Source organism: Zeugodacus cucurbitae, chromosome 4 (assembly GCF_028554725.1).
Source record: "Zeugodacus cucurbitae isolate PBARC_wt_2022May chromosome 4, idZeuCucr1.2, whole genome shotgun sequence".
Lineage (NCBI taxonomy): Eukaryota > Metazoa > Arthropoda > Insecta > Diptera > Tephritidae > Zeugodacus > Zeugodacus cucurbitae.
The window spans coordinates 71615709-71639082 of record NC_071669.1 but is presented as its reverse complement, the minus strand read 5'-3'; the positions used below and the strand labels follow the sequence as shown (position 1 = coordinate 71639082).

The 23374-nt window shown below is 40.3% G+C and overlaps 1 protein-coding gene and 1 long non-coding RNA gene across 2 annotated transcripts in view; both read right to left on the bottom strand.

Annotated features, from left to right (window-relative positions):
• LOC105212355 (ras guanine nucleotide exchange factor B) overlaps positions 1-23374 on the bottom strand; it is a 148233-nt gene that overhangs the window by 76913 nt on the left and 47946 nt on the right. The gene's annotated exons all lie outside the window — the stretch shown is intronic.
• LOC128921303 (uncharacterized) lies at positions 17702-19816 on the bottom strand. The gene is made up of 3 exons (XR_008470751.1): positions 18423-19816; positions 18178-18359; positions 17702-18108 (listed from the first exon to the last, which is right to left on the bottom strand). It is a non-coding gene; the product is annotated as an uncharacterized LOC128921303 (long non-coding RNA).

Sequence of the window (23374 nt, the reverse complement as noted above, 5' to 3'; positions counted from 1 at the left end):
AAATCTGTTAACTAAAATCCATAAACTCCTTAAATGATGACTTGGTCACCAAAAAACAATAGAAAAAGTTCGCTTGAAGCTTTATCAGCATATTCTAGTTTTCATTTGGGTCGTACTAGAAAACTTATACAGGTTGGGTTAGTCTGGCAGACTACTAAGCCACCCAAGACCTATTTAGGTCCTTAGACGGTGTTCCGTCACATAGTCCTTGGGAAGTAGTTGTCCTTTAGGATGCCAGTAATTTAATCGAATTTTAAAATGATATTTGGCTTCTTACTTCTAGTCCCTCATACTGTGGGGTCCCCAAATGTTTAAAACGTTGCCTTGTCAATAAGAATTTCGTGTATGTTTGATCTATCGCTTTTCACACAACTTTTGCGGGTCTTCATCCCGATAGACCCTTCCTTTATCTGTCTTGCCTTGCTCATGTTTAAATCATCGTATTGACAGTGCAAGGGTTTACCAATGTCGGTATCGTTTTCGGATGACAATTGTATGCCCCTCTTGGGAATCTCGTCTACTATCTCGTTAACCTCAACCGGTCTGGTCTGGAACTCAGTAGAAGTGAAGTTGCTTGTTTCTCTTAGCCCCTCTACTCTACCCTGAAACCGAAGTCTTTTGGCCGATATGCATGACGAGATTATAACCCTGATGCTATGTGGCTGTCACTGATGTTATATTTGTAGTAACCTGGAGGAGGAGCGGCTTTAACAATTATAAACACCTCTGCTTAAAATATACTCCTATTATAGCCTTATCTAAGATGAAGAACACGAACTTTTCAGTATTATGCCGGATATCACCGATAAGATCGTCTCATGATATGTCTATCATCAATCCTAAGTTTGGGAAAAGAAATACAGAGAGGTAAAACTATTTTATACCTCATTTTTTAAATCCCGAGCACTCTAAAAACAACAAATGTTAGTATTAATTCAAAATAAACGCACTCACTTAACTGTCTGCCGGTGAATTGGTCGCCTTAAGAGGGTGTAATTTTATTGCAAACACATGCTAGTGCTGAGTGATGTTGCATGCAACGCAAGTGCAATGCCTGTTGGCCGTGTGGCAAGTGCAATTATGTGGAGAACAATGGCGCTAGATGGCGCCGTTTTACATGCACATCCATGCAGTTGTTGTTGCTGTTGCCAATGTCTGACTGTAGCCAATGTTGACGTTGCAGATAAACGCTGTTGACAGTGTTGCTCATAAACACAGTGTCATTAATGGTGGCAGCCAGCCACGGAGCAATGATTTGTATCCAAACCAAAAGTAAACAGGAATATTGTGGAGTGGGGTGGGGAGGTTGGTAAAAGTGTTGGAAATAGATGGATCTGTCGGTGGTTGACCGGCTATTTGTGCGTCATATTTGATTTTGATTATTTTTATACTTCTTAAATCTGCGTGTATATATTTTTACACACAATTTCTTCGTCTTGTTAAGTAGCGTTGAACGGGTTCATTGCTTTATGAGCAGCTTTCGGTGCTTAAATGTGTCGCGCCACGGTTTCTTTTCACTGCATGCTGCGCAGCTGAACTTGAACCCACGTGAACTGCTTGGATATGTGAAATTGCACTGAGTTGAGTCTGGGTTCGTTTATGGTACTAGCTGTCAATGCACTGCATTATATTAAGAATCTTTAGTAGATCCAATTTGGTTGCCATGTGACAGTTGGAAGCAAAACAGTGAAGCATCTAAGCAAACATCTATTCAGTTGAACTAACTAAATGCTCTAAAAATGGAAAATCATTAATCAGAGAGTATGATCATTGTAACGAACTAAATTTTCCATTCAGACTTCGAAGTAATAGCCCTAAATAATATCGAAAATAAAGTTCTGTAAATTTCTCTCAACATTATTTCGCAATTAAATCTGGACCAAAGCGTTCGGGTTCCACTTATTATGCATCGTCGCTTAAACGCACGCTTTGACCCAAATGAATAAAGCTGCTTGTCACGCGAATACCAGACTCATTGGCAGCCCGTCAGACGGACGTGAGCTGACTGTTAATTACCAAAAGGGCAAGCCATTCATTTGTTGCTGTACAATAACGAGTAGAAGCATTGAAAGTGGCTGGCTCAGACTGCACGCGGCCGCCATAATGACACGCGCATGTCTGAGACTTGCCGCCACACTTGAATGAAGTTGATTGATGACGATTTCAGGTGTGGAGTGTGAAATTATAAATGCATTCAAAGGCAAGCGTTGCATATTTCCACCATTTACATGAGTCTGGCACTGGTCAGCGGCGTAGCCATTTGAAAATCTTCGTGAATGTCAGACAGCGCTGAAGAAACGCTTACCAATTATGCATTGAAATAATTGAATTAACACCAACAGCGAAATTTCCAGGAACAGCAGGCAATTTGCAAATATTGTGTAAGCCAACAAAAGTCACTGTAACCAACAGGTATGTATGTACAACAAGTAGGTTCCGCAACGCAAGTGAAGTGGCAGCTTGTATTGATGGCTGACAGCGCCGCATCACTGAATGACTGTCTGCGCAGTCTGGCCAAGTCGGACTCTGCCACTGACAACTGACTATTCATGCGATTAATCAACAGATAAGCCTGACAAAAACCAGCGATCGCCGTTGCAATTGCAGCAATGTTGCTATGTTGCAAGGTGTCAATGTGGTAAGCTGCAGAATTGTAGTAGCGCCGTAGGCCAACACACGCGCTGTCTGCTACAATGTAACACTACTGCATTGCATGCGAATGCCGGCCACTTCAGTTGCATTGCGGATAGACAGCCAGTTGATCATCAATCTTTCGAGTATTCAAAGGCTACTGAATTGCTTGTAAGAGTATACAAAAATAGATTTAAGCGGTGGAAGTACTTTATTTTGGGCGGGGGAAAATACATTGAAACAAATAAAAAAAAACAAGTATGGAAGGGCTAAGTTCGGGTGTAATCGAACATTTTATACTCTCGAAATTTATTTATTTCAATTTATAATACAAAATTTGACCTATATATTCGGCATGAAACCCATTAGAATAACGAAAATCATCATATATATTATATGAAGGCTGAAGTAATTGCTGAACCAACTTCAACTATTTTTGCCACAAAGCTACATTTATACGAGTTTTCGAGACAAAAATTTTGCGCAAGATTTATGGTCCTCAGAACATTGGCAACGGCGAATACCGCAGACGATGGAACGATGAGCTCTACGAGCTATACGACGATATTGACATAGTTCAGCGAATAAAAAGACGGCGGCTACGCTGTCTGGGTCATGTTGTTCGAATGGATGAAAACACTCCAGCTCTGAAAGTGTTTGATGCACTACCCGCCGGAGAAAGCCGAGGAAGGTGAAGGCCTCCACTCCGTTGGAGGGACCAGGGTTACACTTGGGATCTCCAACTGGCGCCGAACTGCGAAGGAAAGAGACGAGTGGCGCGCTCTCATCGATTCGGCTATAACCGGCTAAACGGTTCAACGCCAATCACATACATACATACAAGCTACATTTCATCCAAGATTATAATTTAACTTCATTTTGCTATGATATCTCATATAAACAACTGAATAGAGTAATAGATCTATGGGAGTTAAGGAGCATGGATCCGATCTTACCCATTTTTGACACGGAGACATATTAGATAACGATATGTTACCTCATGAGTATCGATCACTGAAAATGGTTCAAGCTCATACAAAGTGAGTTTGAGCTGTACAATTAACTGTAATAACATAGAGCACCCGAATTTCGTCATCCGAGGAGTTTATGGAGAGCCACTTTATTTCTATTTCTTATATTCTTATTTCAGTTGGAAGTTGCTAAAAACTACTACTGTTTCCAATTTCACTAGTTCACAGATCAGTTCATGTGGGTGTATTACTCTGCTGTCACATGACTAATTTCAAGCCGTCTCCGTCTCCGTGTTGCGTTGTGCTTTAGCGCCCAAGCGTCTAGCTAATTGTGTGCGCGCGGTCGCATCGCTTGTCTGGCTGATATATAATGACAGCAATTGTCTCATTGCATTGTGAGCTTGTTGCAAACACTTTGTACGCGCTGCATGCAACATAAATAAATTATTCGGCTTTTTTCGTTTTACTCGACATTACTGTAGTGTGCTTTCCGGCGTTGCTTTTGGTGTGTGGTGTTTTGCTCTTTTTTGCTGTTACTCAACTTTGCGCATTTCACAGACGGCGACAACAACAACAAAATATATAAATTTATATCACTGGTGAAAAATTTGCAATGCAATTTACGCACTGTTTGCGCTTTTGATCTGCCGACATTGCGCTACTGATATACTATAAGTACTATATATCTCTTTGTCGCGGTAAGTACTCCTCTCTACTGCAATTTGCTTGTAAGCCAATTTGTATGCAGTTGCGCTTATGCTTACTCTGCTGCTCGAATTTGCAACTTTGTTGCATGCTTTTGCTCTTAACTGTATCTATATATAGCATATTGAGATAAATGGGGGCGCTCTGGATTACTTCGTACTTTAAAATTCTATAGTCAAAGCAGAAATAATTATATTTGACAGAAACTTATTTTTTAATAAACTCTTGAAGGGCTAACACTCCACAAATGAATACCCGATATGTGGAAGACTACTAGCGTGAGTAAAGTATCCGCTAGACCATATTATACCAAAATTCATATTATGTATGGCTCTACAAGTCGCTCATTATTCCCGTCCTGATGTATGGCATAGTTCAGCGAATAAAACGACGGCGGCTACGCTGGCTAGGTCATGTTGTACGAATGGATGAAAATACTCCAGCTCTGAAAGTGTTTAATGCAGTACGCGTTGGAGGAAGCTGCGGAAGAGGACGACCTCCACTCCGGTGGAAAGACCAAGTGCAAAGTGACCTAGAGTTCCAGTTGGCGCCAAAAAGCAAAGGAGGAACGAGTGGGGCGCTCTGGTGGACTCGGCTATAATCGCTTAAAGCGGGTTCTACGCCAAATATATATATATACTATACATCGGTTTGGAATCAGAGCACCATTAAAGCAACGATTCTTCAAAGAATTTTTTACACAGAAATTCTTCCGACTCAAGTGTTTAGAAAATGTGTGTACAGAAACGAGAAAAAGACCACCGTGACCGAGATCTAATGTCTCAAACACTGCTATGATATGTTTAAACCACCATTCCATAGACCTCTCTCGCTCTAGAACTCTATAATTTCAACATTGATTCTAGCAAGATAAACAACATGTCTCACTTATTCAGGCGAAAATTACTGTCCCCCGTAGTTACTCACTTTATTTCAACATCTATTCAGAGCCACTTATAGTTCTGTTATTAAATCTGAGGTCTAAAATTAACAATGATTCGAGCGCGAGAAAGTTGATTTTAAAATAAAAAATATATATTTTCTTTCATAATTATTAATCATCATCAATTTTTGTATCATCTTTTGAATGTTAATAATACTTTGCATCCTTTGGTTTTATGATTAAAAAATGCCTTCTCATTCATTTGCAATCATCGGCATAAAAACGAATCACATCAAAGATATTTATATGTGTACGAACATCCCGATTATTATGCTTCAGCCCTCACAGTGCCCTTGATGACCTTCTGCAATTCGACATCGTCTGGCCTCATCACCTCAGCATTTGACTCATTCCACAAATGAGTGCAATTGAGGCGCACACACACTCAACGCCTGCGTCTCGTGGCTGTCTGACTTCTTGCCACAAAATACAAACGCACGCACACAAACATTCGCAGTTAAATGCAAATGTTTCATATCAGAGTGTGAGATGACTGTCAGTACGTCTGGTAAACAAAAGGAAAACGCTAAAGTAAATGGTATGCGAAGTTTTGCATTCTTTCGATATTCCAATTCGAAAATTCTGATACTTTTATTTGAAACTTCAAGTTTAAATTTTTTTTTCAATTTTTTAAAAAGGTTTTTTGATTTTTAATTTGAAGTTGGAAATAATTATATATAATTTATTAATAAAAAAATATTAAAATTAAAATTGTTAATTAAAAATATTAAAAAAAAATTCTTAATTTTTTGATTTTTAATTTGAAATTGGAAATAATTATATATAATTTATTAATAAAAAAAAATTAAAATTAAAATTTTTAATTGAAAATATTTAAAAAAATGCTTAATTTATTAATAAAAAAATATTTTAATTAAAAATATTAAAAACAAAAAGGTTTAATTTATAAATTTAAAATTTCATTTAAATTTAAAAAAAAAATCTACTAAAAATTTAAATAGCACTTTTTTCTTTCCGCACTTCTAATCTCACTTCATTTCTACCCACTTCCTCATTGAGCTTTTTTTTCCGCATGGCAACAGCAGCAATTGTGGGCAAATTCAATTGACTGCTTGTATGTAATGCATGAATATGTTAGTTTAAGTGTACATATGTATATATATATATGTATATATGTATGTGCGCACACATTATTATCGATTCGGTGAGGACTTTAATGCCTAAACACAATACAACCCTTTTCGAACTTTCCAATGTGTTTGCCCACATTTCTTCCTCAATAGCGACATCAGGCGATAATGAATTCAACGTCTCGCCGCAATAAAATCGAAAATGACGCCACGTGCAAATGCAAATCAGCAAAGTCGCACAGACACACACACACACCCATACACACAAACAAACGAGCGTTCACACTCAACACAACACCACAATACCCCTCACAAAGCGGCTATTTTTATGAAGTCGATGGCAAATTCAGATGTCACACATAGCCCACACAAAGGTGGCAAAATACTCCCATTAGATGGCAACAACAAACAATGTCTGCGTTGCACATCAAAAAGTGTCAACGGCGAACGAAGTTGGGGGTGTTGCGGCGAAGTGGTCTACATTTTTTCTGCGTCTGCGAGATAAGACAATTGTGGCAAATGTGAGGGATGTAAGAAAAGCTTTAAGGGAGAATTGAGCTTTTCAATTCTTTTTTTTTATAATTCACATTTTCTAACTGTCTCGAATGTGCAATATTTTTTGAAATTTTTCGATATTTTGATGTCCAACTGGGTGCGCAAATATGTAGGTCCGTTAGCACGACAGACGACAATAAAATCTAACAATCGCCATTCATTGAGCGATCCCACAGCTGCGAAAAGTTTAAAGGCACAAGCTGATAAAGGTATCGGCATACGAGGGTAGTTTGATAAAGCAGTCGTGACATAACCTCAAATAAGCTGAATTTTCATTTGGCGAAAACGGGTTTACAGAATGAGGAGTTACCGATTAGTATTTGAACCGTGTCGTATATATAATGAAAGAAGGATCGATCAGAGTCCAGAGATCAACCAAAGTACTGTACTCGGAAAGAACGTGCTATCAACAGAGCACTTTATTTTTTATTTCCAAACTTGAAGTTGAAGATGATTTGAATGAAAATATCTTCAAAATAATTGGCGACGATCAGAACGATTTCAGAATACCCCATAACCAATACGTTTCAATTTTAATATAAGTTCAGATCTATAGTCAAACCCTCGACCGGACATAACCCAATTGTCCTCGGCTTCACCTTAAGGAAAGACCAACCGGAGCTAATAAAGCCCCGATCTGTCAAACAGACCTCGTAACAACAGTTGTATACAGTATAATAAAAGGGCTACCCCAGCAACTTTTGCGGCTAGGCGACAATAAAAAGACCGCAAAGCAATGGAATCGTCAAGTAACTGTATAAATGGTGAACGCTTGCTTTCCCACCCAATCAAGAAGGTGGTGGCATATACATAGTTTGATAACCCAATGGAAGCAACCCTCTCAATGGGCCACTTCAAAGCCCGACGACTCGGCGCATTTCGCATTTCGCTCTTTGTTATGCATATGAGCCGCCGCTATGCATCTATTAGGGTACGTATGTGCGGCGTGCCTGTGCCTAAGTAAATAGTAGTTGCAAAAGTCTCAATCTCGTCGTCGTCGGGGCAGCTGCGACAGCTGAAAGTAGGTGCTCCGATGGCAGTTGCGGAACTCAATCTGAATTCGCCAGTCAAAGTACAAATGACACATATGGGAATCAACGTAACGGCAACAACAGCAACAACTAGTGTTGAAGCTTTGCCTGTGAAGAGGCGTTGCATAAAGCCAACCAACCTATTTACAACACCAGCGGCAGTTCCAATTGTGTTGGAGTAGCCGACTGAATTCAGCGACGGCAGTCAATATTCGTAGGACAAGCAAGTTTGCCGCTAACAATACAATTGGCCCCCCCACTTTGCTGGCGACTTGCAGTAATTGCTATTGTTCACGCTGACTCTAATTGTTGTTATTGTTGTTGTCAGACGTCTTGAACTCGACAAACAATTAAAGTCTCAGACATAAGGCAACTTGAGTGACTGCCGCAACTTTGTGGGCAATATGGGCGCATCTAAGTAGGTGCGTGTGAATGTGAAGCCCAGTAAAGGGTTAAGATTGGCTTTTTGTTGGAAGGGAAATTGCTAACAATTTTGTTATTAGTTTAATGTGTGAACGAAATGCACGTTCCGTTGGTAACAGAGTAACTCTCTCTCTCATCTGTTGAATAATATTTGTCGCAATTTACCTCAGCATCTATTTTGGGACTTTTTGCCCCATTACTGAACGACAGCCAATCGTTTGGGATCATTACCATATTTCACGTATAAACTCTTGAATTACACGTCTTCTAGAAATTACTGTTCATTTCGAGATTTCGACCAACTAAAAACGAAATTAATTCTCATTTGGATAGCTCCCAGTGAATAAGACAAAATTTCGTCGATGTTTTAGGTATTTTTCTTTCTTCTTCTTCTTGACTGGCGTAGAAAACGCTTACGCGGTTATAGCCGAGTCCACAACAGCGCACCACGCATCTCTCCTTTTGGCAGTTTGACGCCAATTGGTAATACCAAGTGATGACAGGTCCTTCTCCACCTGGTCCTTCCATCGGAGTGGAGGTCTCCCTCTTTCTCGGCTGCCACCAGTGGGTACTGCATCGAAAACTTTCAGAGCTGGGGCACTTTCCATTCGAACAACATGACCCAGCCAGCGTAGTCTCTGTCTTTTTATTCGCTGGACTATGTCTATGTCGTCGAACAACACATGCAGCTCATCATTTCATCTACTGCGGTATTCGCCGTTGCCAATGTTTAAGGGACCATAAATCTTCCGCAAAACTTTTCTCTCGAAAACTCTTAGTGCCGTCTTATCGGATGTTGACACCGTCCACGCTTCTGCGCCATAAAGTAGGACGGGAATGATGAGGGACTTGTAGAGTTTAGTTTTTGTTCATGGAGAGAGGACTTTACTTTTGAATTGCCTACTCAGTCCATAGTAGCACCTGTTGGCAAGAGTGATTCTGCGTTGGATTTCAAGGCTGACATTATTATCGGTGTTGATGCTGGTTCCTAGGTATACGAAATTATCTACAACTTCAAAGTTATGAAAGACGCGAATGCGCTGACTGTTTGTTTGATGACAGGAGATATTTCGTCTTGTCCTCGTTCACCACCAGACCCATTCGCTTCGCATCCTTATCCATGCGGGAAGGGAAGACTTTGCCTATTAATAATCAAGATACTCGATTAATAATACATACTCGAAGTTTAGTCGAGTTTCTTCGCCCATTTTTGGTGTATGTTATGAATTTGTCGGAAACTGGAGATATCTTCCGGACGAACAGCCGCTATCTTATTATGTCTACAGTTAGATGATTATATTGAACAGAGAGTAGATCGCAAAGAGGTGTGTGGACTAAATGCAATCTCACGATCAAATATTTGGCAATGGTCCTTAAAGGAAACCAATAAATGACCATACAGCTGGAGATCAGACTTAGGTTCCTCAGTGACAATGGATCAGGCTTTCCATATACCCTCCTATTAAATAAGATAGAAGCCTTCAGATATCCAGTGACTATAAAGATTATATTTCTTGTCATGGAATGTCTCAGAAAAAAGCAAACTGTCCTGAGTATGTATGTATGTATATATCCAGTCAGGTCAGGAGGGCTCAAATTGATTTCTGAAAATCGCCCCTGTTTTACCATAATTTCTACTACTCAAAGGCCCAAAGATATGGAACAGCTAAGCTTGAAGGCTGGTGTCTTGTTAAAAAGTCATTCACAGACAAAGCAAAGCTTCGAAATGTCTTATATAATGCAAATATGTTTGAAGTTGAATGCATGTGCAGTGCGATTGTATTCGGATTGAGTGAATTGACGCAGAAGTTCTAAGATTTCGATTCGATTGCTGCTAACTAGAAGGCAGACATGCAGACACGCTGAACAAACAAAGCGGCATAAAGGCAAATATGCAGGGCATAGCAACAAACAAGCAAAGCGGACGGCAGCGGTGACGACTTAATGGCAAACACGCGAAGCCAGACGCGGCGGTAAGAGCCCAAGCGCAACAAGGGAAAGAAAAATAACAATAACAACAATAACAAACATTGAGCAAAAAAATGCAAATAAATAAACAATAATAATAAAATAAAATCTCGACTCCAGACGGCCTTCGTCACGTCAACGTTGTGATTGCACAAGAGTAATGTATACAACAACAGCAACAGCAACAACAACTGCAACAACAGTCGAGCTATTTGCTATAATATGAACAGCAGCGATTAGCAGCGGCAGCACGGTAGCAATAACAACAACAAGCGGGCTTGTGTAAAGTAGCAAGCAAACAAAAAAGCAAAACGCTGAAAAACGAGAAACACGAATACGAAAAAAATAAAAATATACAAAAACAAAAACAATAAATAAAACGAAATGCGAAAAAAATGCAACCAGACGTTGTTGACGTCTGCGATTTTTTATTGTCTGCACATACACAGCTCAGCTCAGCTCAGTGGCTGTTGTTGTAGTTGGTCTTGTTGCCAGCGTTGCACTTTACTATACTTAAGCAGCATACACCGCTAAGCTTTTAGTTTTATTGTATAGCTTAATGGTGTTGTTGCTGTTTTTTTGGCGACTACCGGCGCGTCACCATGGTCTCACAGCGCGCGTCACCAATTCCGGGCTGATTGAGCTTTACGCCAGCTGATGGTGGTGGTTGCTTGAAACACCAATTTGTTGCCATCACTGTTATTGTTGTTGTTGTTGTTGTTGTGGTTGTATATGAACAACAAAGGCGTCTGTCTGGCCTTTGGCACAACACTACTTGCCTCTGCACTTCGAGTCTGCGGCGGTTACACTCTGCTGTTGGTTTTTTTTTGTTTTTGTATTTTTGGTTTGCCTTTACGGCATCACCCTCACCAGCAACCAACAAACATCGATACAACAGCAGACATATGCATACATGCATATGTACGAGTGTGTGTGTGTCGCATAGCCCGCCTGCTGATGTGGCAAAAATTTCCGGTCTCTTGCCACTCTTGTGTGTCGATGTGTGTCCGTTGGCAAATATTTTTTCGGTACGGTATGCAAAATATGCTCGTACTTGGATACACACACACTCATACATAAATATGTGTCTGCTCTGCTGTATATGTATGTATGTATGTGTGTTGCATATGCAACTGTGATATGCACGAAAACATCGAAGGCCAAATTGCAGCTCACCTTAGTGGAAATAAATAAATAAAACAGCAAATTTCGTTGTAACAACTAAACAACAACAAAAACAAATTTATAAACAAAAAAATATTTCAACAGACAGGCAGCCAGACAGTGTTGGCCAGTAGCGCAACGAAATGCAAAATCAAAGCAGTGAAAAAGAACAGGAAGCAGAACGCTTTACGTGCCACCGTCCATAAATATTCGTTTGATGCACACGAACACAAACACATACACACACACTCACAAGCATGTCTGTCCGTGTAGCGGCACAGTAAGTGCGTCTGCGTTGCAACAACCCTTTACCGTCATCGATTTCCAATGCAAGTTGCATGTTGCAAGTAAGTGCACATCACAGCGTGCTCGTAAATTCGCAAAGCAACAACAACAATAACAATGGCAATAGCTTATAAAAGCTGCTGAAAGCAAACAATGGCAGTCATCAGTCTCGTCTTCGTCTTCATCTGAGTCCTTTTGCTCTCATTGTTGTTGTTGCGTCTGGCTTTTGTTGCACTTGAGACATTGTTTGTCGGCGCAACGCTCTGCGGTTGCATTTGTTACCAAGTTTGGCGTTGAGCACAAACAAAAAGTGAGATTTGCAATAAGGAACTGTCGCCGTTGCGACTTTGCGTCTTTTGTTGACATCAAAGCTTCGCGGCACCCAAAAGAAAGCTGCAATTGATGCATAGAGAGAGGTACAGCGAGAGAGGTTCATCAAACAATTACGGTGCCGTGAAGGTTTGTATTTATTTTGCTTCGCTTATTTGCTACTTTTTGTTTGTGTGAGTAGAAGCCGATGGGTGCAAAGGCCTAATAAACTTCTCAAATGATCAAGTGATAAATTGATTTCTTTAGACGTGACTTTCAGCATTTTCAGCATAATCAACCAACATTAAGGGCGTAAATATTCAGTTTCAGGCAGTAGACTAGTATCTTTTTCATTGACAGATTTAGCTGATCATTTAATTATAATGTTTGACGTCGGCATTTTCATCCAAGCAATCAAATGAGTAACCTCTGTGGGAATCAATATAATACATCAAGAGACAACTTTTTAAATAAATAATGCATACCTGAATGATAATCGAGATCACAACGAAATTCTTGCTAACAAAGCTCTAACTAGAGACTTGCAGCAATGAACTGAATCACCAAATAGGCGGTTGGACTTTATCTCCCTGACTTTTGATTTTGAAAATATCATCTTGGCCTAAGGGTTTAGCACGAAAAAGTCTAGGAAGGGTCTCAAAATTTAATCGGTACCCACCATTCATCAACTATTTTTCTAACGGTTTTTATACAAAGTTTTGGGCGAGTCATATATGATATTCGGAAAGTGTTCAAAAAATAACGGGAATTTTGGATTTCTGAAAAATTATTTATTCAATCGTCTACATTAATGTTGTCGTTTGTAGAATAGTCTCCATTCAATATTATGCACTTATATGCCAACGGTTCTACCAATTGCCGAAATACTTCTCAAACTCATTTTAGCCTTTGGCTCTTTCACCAATTTCTCAAACGGCCCTTTAAGGTTTTTTTATTTTTGGAAAAGGTCACTAATATGAAGACTGGGATATCGTTGCAGGTTACAGGTGACAGTTGTTTTTTGATATAAATTCTGTTTCATTTATGCTGCGTAACCCCGACTGTCGGGAGAATTTTAATTTGTCAGAGCGTAATATTAAACACTGAGCTGTAAGAACTTTTACGAAGTTGATATTGTTCACTGTTTTCTTTGGAACCGACTTTCGGTCTACTGAATCGGACGTAGTCTCTCCAGTTCTGAAAGAAAGCAGTATTTCGTACCAGTGAGACGGAGACAGAGAGATTCGAAAGGGAAGAAATAGAAAAAGAAAAATACATTAAATAGATAAAGAGAAAATAGCGACCAGTTGAATGAGTTTGACTGGAATTTGCTTTGACGAACGATCGATCTCAAGAAAGCATAACCTCAAATCCGTAAATATATAATTTTTTGTTCATCGTGAAATATACTTTATCTATACACGATAACTATATTTTGGACAACTTGATGTCTTTCCTATATTCTTTGTAGAACACATCGCCTCAACGTCAGACTAGATGAATGCCAATTTGCAACACTCTCAGCAATTAAGACCGAGCAAACTTCCTGCAGGGACTCATTAATCTGGGTGAATTACACTTTTGAGACGAGACGTCCGCGTGTGTGTGTGTGAGAGTGTGGCGAGAAAGAAAAATGAAATAAAAATCAAAAAGCTAAAACCAATAAACAGCAAAAAAAAAGAAGAACATAAATAAAATAAAAGCAAAACAGGAGCTGCGTAAACGAGACGTGGCCGAAAAGTGGCAAAAATGCAGACAGTAGCAATAAAAGCAACAACAGCGACAAACAACAACGGCAACAAGGCATGCAGTAGCGACGCACAAGCCAGACAACTCAAGCCAACCACCATTTAAGTAAGTGCTGGTCGGTAGTTTTGTTGTTGTTGCTGTTGCTGCTGCGTTGTTGTTATTTTTTGTTGTATTATGAATATTGTTGCTTGTCTCGTCACCAAATGCACGAAGGATTGGAATATTTTTCAAGGTCACAGCTGGAATTTCGGTATTACGCTAGCAAAACCCATACAAGCACACACACACACACACATAGCCACCACATTACATGCATGAGAGTGTGTTGAATACAGTTATACAACAAAAACAATATTGCAACAGCATTAGCAGTAGCTGTGTGGCATGGCAGTGGCAGCAATGAAAGCTTGCAAAGTGGTGGCAATGGCAAAGTCCACAGGCACTCAAAAATTCACACACACTCATACATACATATATATATATATATATGCATATGTTTGTGTGCTGCGTTTCAATGTCAGCTTGTTTGCTGTGTGCCTAGCTACTAAGTCGGGGGTAGCTTATCCATGCAAACACGCTTCCAAACACACACACACACACAAGCGCATAAGTACTCACTGGAGGGGGCGCTCATTTGTAGACACTTCTGTATGTATGTGTTTAAGTGCTCACATTGCACGCCGACGCAATAAAAGCAAAAACACACGCACACACACACACACTGTGGCAAACAAAGTTGTTGCAAGGCCAGACAGCAATTGGAAGGATGCGTTTGCTTTTGCCTTTGTTAATGTATTGCTGTTGTTGTTGTTGTTGGTTGTATGTGGCTGGCGCACTTAGCGCTGCAGTGACGCTGTGCGATGGGAAACTTAAGCAACGAGTTCGTGCAATGTCTGCCCCGTACTCGACGTAAAGCGACGCCATTGGCAAGGCCACACACTTCACTCATGCAGAGACGCGCCAGCCAGCCAGTGAGCCAGTCAACTAGGCAGTCAGCCAGCCAGTCAGCTTATTTATGCCGCTCAGCAACTGCAGGCTTTACGCAGAGCCTTCTGAAAAATGTGTACGTCGAAGTAACGTGAATGGCATAGCCTAAATACTGTGAAGTCCACACCGCCAAGCATTCGCTTTCAATTCACAACCTAGACAATTGACTTAATGGCCATCTTTGATGTCCCATCTCTATTGCAAAGGTAATAATTTTGTTTGTTTGTTGTAAGAAAGTTGTGCGTATGTACTTGTGGAGACTTTGTAGGCGTTAGGTGTCTGCAAGATGGATTGCTGAAGGGACGAAATGTGCATAATTTTTATGAGAAAACTTTTGACGGGCTTACACTGGAACATTTATATGATCAACAAAGGGTTAATAACATTACGCGATTTGGTTTTTTTTTTCAATACAAGGGATCCCACTTGGACATTTTAAGACGCCGTTCCGCAATGCCGCAAACTCCTAGAAGTGGATGCCATTAACTATTAATGAGTCGATAAAATGAGTTGAGTTGAATAATCGTGCCATTTTAGGAAGGAGGTCCTAATATAAATCTTTGACACAATTTTCCTTTCAAATATTCCTCGTTCGATATTGCCAATGTAAATAAAAGACTTATAGAAAAGACCTGTGAATGTTTTCGTTGTAAGATATAGCCGAGACAGTAGGCTAGAGTATTAGAGATCTACGCCGACGTAACATGGTGCTCACCAGAGACCAAGAAACATGACTGCTTTGGGGAAGACTGTACTATTGGCTGGAAAGGATGATGACCACAGCGTTTTGAGATTCTTGAGGTGTGTTCTACATACATACATCGATATGGGAAAGTGCAAAACGTTCACTGTGCTCTACACTGTCGAATTGTTTAGAGTATGCCACCCTGGCTTGACAACATATCGGCTCACACCTCCGTTGTTGCCTCGGCCAAATTGGTCGAAATACGCATCGACTTCGAGCTATAAAGCCCTATGTTGAGAAGGAAATACCCTTTTTTTCAAAATCTCTCGTAACTTTTACCGTTTTCAGCCTTTTCACGAGAGTAAAATCTAGAAGTAAAAAATTTCGTTTTAGTTAGCATATACCCAGTTCAAGTCCAATTTAGGGTTTTTAGGAAATTTTTAGAAGTTCTACTTTGAGTTAAGATCTCAGCTTGTTTTCTCTTGTTTTCTTATCGGACTTTCGTCCAGCCATATTAAGTATTGAAATCCATTTTAATAAAGGCGCACACCTGAATTAAGCCAAATTCGGTGTAAATTTACATTTTGAAGGATGAACGAGATGAAGAACACATGTACCAATGTCTACAATATGTTAATGAGAGCTTATTATAAATCCAAAAAAGAGCAGACAAACACTAAGCCAAAGCTTTAGTCTGGCATGTTTGTTGCATTCTCCGGCCGGGCGACATTGTGCACCAAAGCACCAAAGTATAGTTATTTATTTCAGACACGTTTCGAAAAACAAATGGAGCAGACAGACAGGAAACTGTGTAATCACAGGCAGCTCATAGGGAAGGGTGGGGAATAAACGAAATTGTCTGCATTACAATTGAGAAATGACATTTAGTTGATAAGTTGTAAAGATTTTTGAAGCGAAATTAATTTGAGCCGACTGAATGATGAGCTCCAAGTGAATTGAATTCGATTCAGTGCAACACGAGACAGTGCAGATATACGAGAATATGTGCAGACATAATCGTCCTGGTTTGTATGTAAGTGAGAAAGGTGGAAAGAATAAATGAGGTCTTTCAGACTTGCAGAAGAAACATAACTTCATGGCACTGGACATTATTTCATCTTTTCTTACTGGCTTGTGTCTGTGCACCCGCCTGAATCTGTCCCCCGGCAACTGTAGCGCCCTTGTAAGTGTCAAACTGACTGGCAACTAAGTGCATTTTAAGTTATAAATACAATTTTTCATACGAGCGCAGTGCCATGCAGCGAACCACTATAACAACAATGACAACAACAAAAAAGAATTATAACTGACCGACAGCAGAGAATGCAACGGCGAACAAGAACATTGATGGAACAACGCAAAAAATTTAATATAAACAGCAAAGGCCAGCCAATGGCCAGCGGCGGACATGACGATGTTAGCTTACGCACGGACGGCTGGACGGTCGGGCGGGCGTGCAGACGACATGCCATGCACTCAGCAGGCGGACAAACAGCGAAACTCGCGCGACCGTGTGATATGCGGGTCAGACGTGAACGTGAACGAGCGCTCGCAAAGATACAAGCATTTTTATTTTTCCACAGTGCATGCAAATAGTATGATGTCAGGTCTTATTCTCGACTCCTGGTTCTAGGAATTCCATTCCCATTTGATCAAGAGTTGCGAAAGGATGAATAACCTTTCTAGATCTTCAAGTGATCGATAGAACCGAATACTTCTGGAAAGGCGACTCCAACTAGTGGTTGTTGTAGTAGCGGCATAAAATATTCTACAAATATTTTTGAGGAATGCTGCCGATCTCACAGTCCTGATAACAATCCGCGTCAGTTCCGGTTATGTAGACTATTCGTCTTGACTCTTACACAGGGCATATTTAAAGGCTCTCATTAACATAATTATTGAAGTATTTTCAAATAACTGAGAGAGATCTCATGAAAACGTTGATAATGTAAAATGTAGGCTCCACCTTATTGCTTTACAATACCGTTAACTGGGTGAACTGACAGTTCTAACATCCCTTGTTAGTTTTGGAGAGTTTACAAAGTTCATTACTTCAAAGAAATCGGAAAGACTCAAATAAAGTGCCCTGATTTTAGTTCAGTTCCTACTCCCCAAATATTGATCGTCAAGTTCTTACGAATACCACTGGTTTCCAAGATACTTTGATGTTAGTTGGAGACTGAGATAAAAAACGCGTCCAGACTTTAATGTTTCTCATGTCGTTTCTAAACACCCACCAAAACTGAAAAAATATGCTAATCGTATACTATTCTCAATAGAAAGATGTTATTCTCCCATTAAATCAATATTAAATTCGCCATTTCATAATTTTTGAAGCCATTTGATCTAGTTCAGCTCTTCACGAATTCTTTGAAAGTACGTGCCGCCGACAGCCAGCAAGCTTTAATGTCGTAGAAATAGACGAATGGAAATACAAACTTTTGTCACTTACTGTTGCCGCGACCAAGTCCAATGGTCAACAACGGGCTCAGTCGTACAAACCGACTGTCGCGGTTGTAGACGCAGACACTGACGCGGCTTATCGTAATTTTATGCACAGACAGGCAGCAAAAACCAGCGACAACAATAACAACTACGACAGCAACAACTGCTATAAAAGAAATCAATAACAACAGTAAGCAACAAAAACAAAAAACAAAACCAAGAGGCATAAATTTACTTGGCTGACTGTTGGTTGCTGCGGTGCAACTTCGTCTGAGCTGAGTTCGCCTGATGGACAGACAAACTGCACTGTTTGCGCCTGCCTATATTTTTCGGTCGTCCGTTATTATTGTTCTTGTTGCTATTGTTGCACACCACGCGAGATTGTCTCGTCAAAAATTGATAGGCCGCTGGCAAAGGCTGCGGAAATTTTAAAAATAAACCGTAGCACTCAGACCAACAACAAAAAGAGCACGACCGTACCGAAAAAGTGCATTGCAACGGCGAATTTTAGACTGCAGCGCAGACACCCTCGCTGCAAGCCACCACCATAGCGTCATTACCGATCCACCGCCAACTCCACCGCCAACTCCACCGCCAACTCCAACGCCAGACAACTGTTCCAGACACCAACAACACACCTACAGGGGTGGATGTGTTTGTACCGCTGGACCAATGTCATCAGTGACAGACATCAGCCGGCGAGACAAGCAGTCGGAGAGCTCAACCCCAGCTTGCGAAATTGTACTTGACAAAAAAATGAAAGGAAAAAATTGTGGAAAAACAAAAACAATTACACGAAATTATAGTCTTTTAGCCGGCCACATTGTGTCCGGATGCGCGAACCTCTTTGTACTTGTTATTATTGTTGCATTGTTGCCTCTGGCATGAAATGCGTACGTTTTCCAGGTTGTTGTCTGATCGTCTGCACTTGGGGTCCGAAGATGCGACTACACCGCTTTGCGTCGAGACAGTTGATTTGGGAATTGGTGCATACTTACAGCGCAGTCAGTCTGCACGACTCGCTTAAGTGAATTGAGGCTGAAATGTGTGCGCATTGAGCGACAGTGACGCAGACGGTGTCAGTAATAGACTTGCCTTGAGCAGTGACTTGTTGTTGTAGGCGTAATTTTATTTTTATGTACTTGCCATGCTCTCGAACTCGAAAAAGTAATGAAGTAGAAATTGTGAAATTTAAAGTTACATTGAAGTGTACACGGGGAGACAGACTGCGTCAAGAGCCCCAAGAGTCCCTAAGCGATTGTCGAAAAGCTGAAAGCTGAAGTTGATAGCGTCTTAGCGCGCCAAAACAGTGTGCGCGAGTGCATCTTCGGTTGGCCTTCAGCGCGTCCGCTGCGTCTGCGAGTGCTGCTGCGGCTGTCGTCGGTTGTTGAGTGGAATGTCTTGTCTCGAGTTGATTGATGTTGTCTGACAGACGGACAGATATGGCAAGGCAGGTCGCAGACGCAGTCGCAATCGCAATAGCAGACGGTCAAACGTGCTCGACGACAAGCCGAAATGATAATAAACGATTGCTGACTTGCTTGTAGCTGGACGGGGTGGAGAGGAAATGAAGTCATGTGAATGGAATCGGACAGTATAGAGTGACAAAGAGTGGAGCGAATGGACGCGCCTTTCTTGAGGCAATGCAATCAATCGAAATAAATGTATTTCTCATGCTTCGAGTTAATTGTTAGCTTAATTTAAATTTATTGTAAGTGATAATGTGGATTTTTTGAAAGAAACTGACCTCACCTTATTGTGAGCCAAAAACAAAAATAAAATCGGGAATGAGTTTAGGTAATAAGTTGTTAATACGGATCTTGCTGAAACCACGATCTTTAGTCAAAACCGAAAACCTTTATATTCATCAGTATTTACAGCGAATTTTCTTTACATTTAAATCACCTTGTCAGCTTGAACAAAGGGTCTAGTCTATTTATCAACAAATCCTATCTTTTCTATCTTTTCGACATCGGTTCGGACGTGAAAGTCAGTATTATATGAAACTACTGATCTTACACTTCGTAGCCCATTTATTCCACAACTTCGTTACTGATGTGGGTCTAAACGAGTTTTTTGCCGAATCAGTACATGGGTTTCCGAAAGCTCCTCGGTGCTGTGAGAAGGCTACGTTTTAAGTTGTGTTTATCGGAATTAAAATTGGTTCGGACAGGGACCAATTTATATACAGGCGAAATTGTGATGTACAAGTTTATGTTGTCTGAGGAATCACTGGAACTTTGTGGGACTCTTTATGTCTGCTAACAAACTTTGAACGATCATTGATCGTATTCACAGTAGAGATGTAGGAAACTGTTATAAACTCGCTCCTCTTACTATCTAACTTCTTTCAAAATCATTTGGCAAAGCAAGAGAACAATCCTCATTATACGAGTACTCCGCATTGGTCCACTGTGCCTATTAAAAATCAAGCATCAAAGCTCTTATCAACACATAAATAATATCACAGTAGCACATTTAAGTCATGATTATCGTTAATAGCATGGCTGACACATTCAATTAGAGCGACAAGAACAATTTATCTACACAAACACACCAACGAGCACACAACCGACCAATGTGCTTCCATAATGCGGCCTTGGCCTCTAACCGCTGCTTGCCGTGTCGTAGACAATGATGTGCTCGTATCGATTACAACAACCACAACATCAAATGGAGTGCAATTATAAATTTTATTAAAAGCTGTCATGGCCATTTTTCGTTACCACAGTCTCCATAATTAAGCCTGAGCCTTAATCACTCGTCACTGGTGAGGGGAAGAGGAGGCAAATGAGCCAGGTGCCGGTCATTGGAAAGACACAAGTGCGCGCGTTGAAAGGTGAGTTGCGATTGCTGTTGGACTATATTTATTGCAATTTAACTCCAATCAAAGGCGGCGGCAAATTACAAATAATAACATATTTACACAGACCAAATCACAATGTGGCATTTAATCTGAAGGGACGAAAGTGAGCTTTCCGATTGATGGATCTATATTTAATGCAGCTTGATTGTTGATTGCAACATACTTGCAATTATTTCTGCATCAATTTTATACACTTTTGTGTTTTTTCCCTTGAATGTTGGAAGTTATTAAAGAGTTGTTGTGGAGACCAAAGATAGCAGGGTTGATTGAATATTGGTTCGTAGTTTAAACATAAGAGTCGATAACGACCGGTTGCATATGTTTGGTTTTTCGCTAAGTCCATCTAAATTAAAAAAAAATATTAAGTAGCAATAGGGCTCCAGATAAAAGAAAGCTTTACAAAAGCTTTTAAGCATTTGCAAAAATTAAACTTAATAGCTTTCTAAATATAGTTAAATAAATTTATTACAACACTAGCGATTTTTTTCAACCAGATACAATGAAACGGCAAAATTATGTGACAAGATTTTCGGAAGCTTTTGTGGCAATTTATAATATATAAACGTTTTGATAGTATTTGCTTAATTTGGCTTGTTAAATTTAAAGAAGTGTACAAGATTTTATGAAAGCTCAAATTTTTTTCGAAAGCTTCTAAAATATTTATACACTTTCGAAAGTTATGTTAGGTTTCTAATATTATAAAAAGTACTTAACTAGGTTTCGAGAAGACAACTGTGCATAAGTCAAGACAATATTTTATGAAAGCTTTTAAAACGGATTGGGGTATCTCAGATGAAAGCTCATTAAAGCTGTTTATTAAGTTAAGAGAGATTTTCAATAAAGTTTTGAAGCTATGAATTGTATTTATATTAAAGACAAAACGAAAGCTTTTAGGGATTGCTAAAAAGCTTATTTTGCAATTATGGAAGCTTTGCAAAAAAAAACATGTTACTAATGTAGAACTAAATGCATGCTCCGAACATGTGTTAACATGCTAAATTTCAATCTCGTGTTCCAAATACGAAATGTGAAGAAAGCAAAGCGAAGCTACTAAATATCGCATACGCTTCACAGAGTTTCAAGAGGCAGCACTTCTCTCGCTTCATTTTAAATAATCACAGCGCACTGACCATAAGGTCGTAAAATATATATGGACTAAGGTACATACATATATCCGTAAGCTGAGAATGAGAAGAAAAAAAATCGTCTGCGATTGGGCGGTTGATTCGTTTGGCTTTTGCGGTACGTCTGAACCGGTTTGGTTTTCGGATGGTGTGGTTGCGCTTATGTATTTCTTTTTTGGCAACAACAGCTTAAGGCAAAGCACTACAGCACTTCATTGAGCAGCAGCATTGGCCAACAAAAACCAGCAGACGACTGGACACTTGTCAGCTTTGCCGCAAATGCAGACAGACACGCTGGAAGGGTAGCAGTAAAGCGGCGCAGACAGGCGAACAGGCATACAGACAGATAGCAGACAATAAGCTCTGAGGGGACACATATTAATGTGCACACGAAGAGACTCACGTATGCAAAATGCACACGAATTTATTCATACGGATTCAGACATCCTGTCCATAACTTCTACGCTGTCAAAATGTCACAGGCGGTGAAGACGACGCGATGTCGACAAGGACGCAAAGCGGGCCAGAGACCAAGCTGCCGCAGCCGCAGCAGCTTCTGAGCCATAAGAATGTGTATCCGAGACCAAATCAACCACTGCACAGCCGTCGTAAGGCGCACCGAGACGTCAGTGATTCGCCCAGTCAGCAAGTGGCAGCCAGCAGCCAGAGGCCAGCGCAGCGGGCAGTCCGTCCCACTAGTCGATTTGCGGTACGGTCTAGCGGACGGACAGTCGAACTCATGTACGACCGACTAAAGTAGCAGACGGGACGGACCAAAGCGCACTTCCGAAGAAAAAATGCTCGGAGGAAGAGATGAAAACAGCTGAAAAATTCAAGTAAAATTAAAATTTTTTCCGCACATAAACAAGTAAAAAGAACGGCCATCAGGAGTTACTTCTCGGTATTGCGGACCGTGCGGAAACTGCGCAAGGGAGTTGCAGAAATCAAAACTGCGACTGCACATTCGAGCGGCAGCAACTGCTGAGTTGCAATCGAAGTTGGACTTGTGATGCTGAAAGAAATTGCAAATGCACATAAATTACAACGTAATCACATACGACGTCCATCCCAGTTAAATGCGTGTGGATTTGTGCTTGCATTATTGCGAGCTTTTTATTGCATTTGTTGTACAACAAAACCAACAACAAAAACTGAACCAGTGCAAGTTCACCGTCATTCATGCAGTTTCCAACATTGCAATGTCCACTTTCATTTGCATTGAGCCCCTTTAAGCCAATCCAAGCGTGCTGAACGCGCTAACATGTAGTAATTCATATAGATGGATATACAGTTATTCAAAAAAGTAGAAAAACATGCATTACTTCATGATTACATATGCATGTCTGTTCAACTGTCTGCCCAGACCAACAAGCGGTTTGCTTGAGGGTTTTGGTTTGGTGAAATTGCCACAAGAGCTTTTTGTGCTTTCATTATTGGATTTA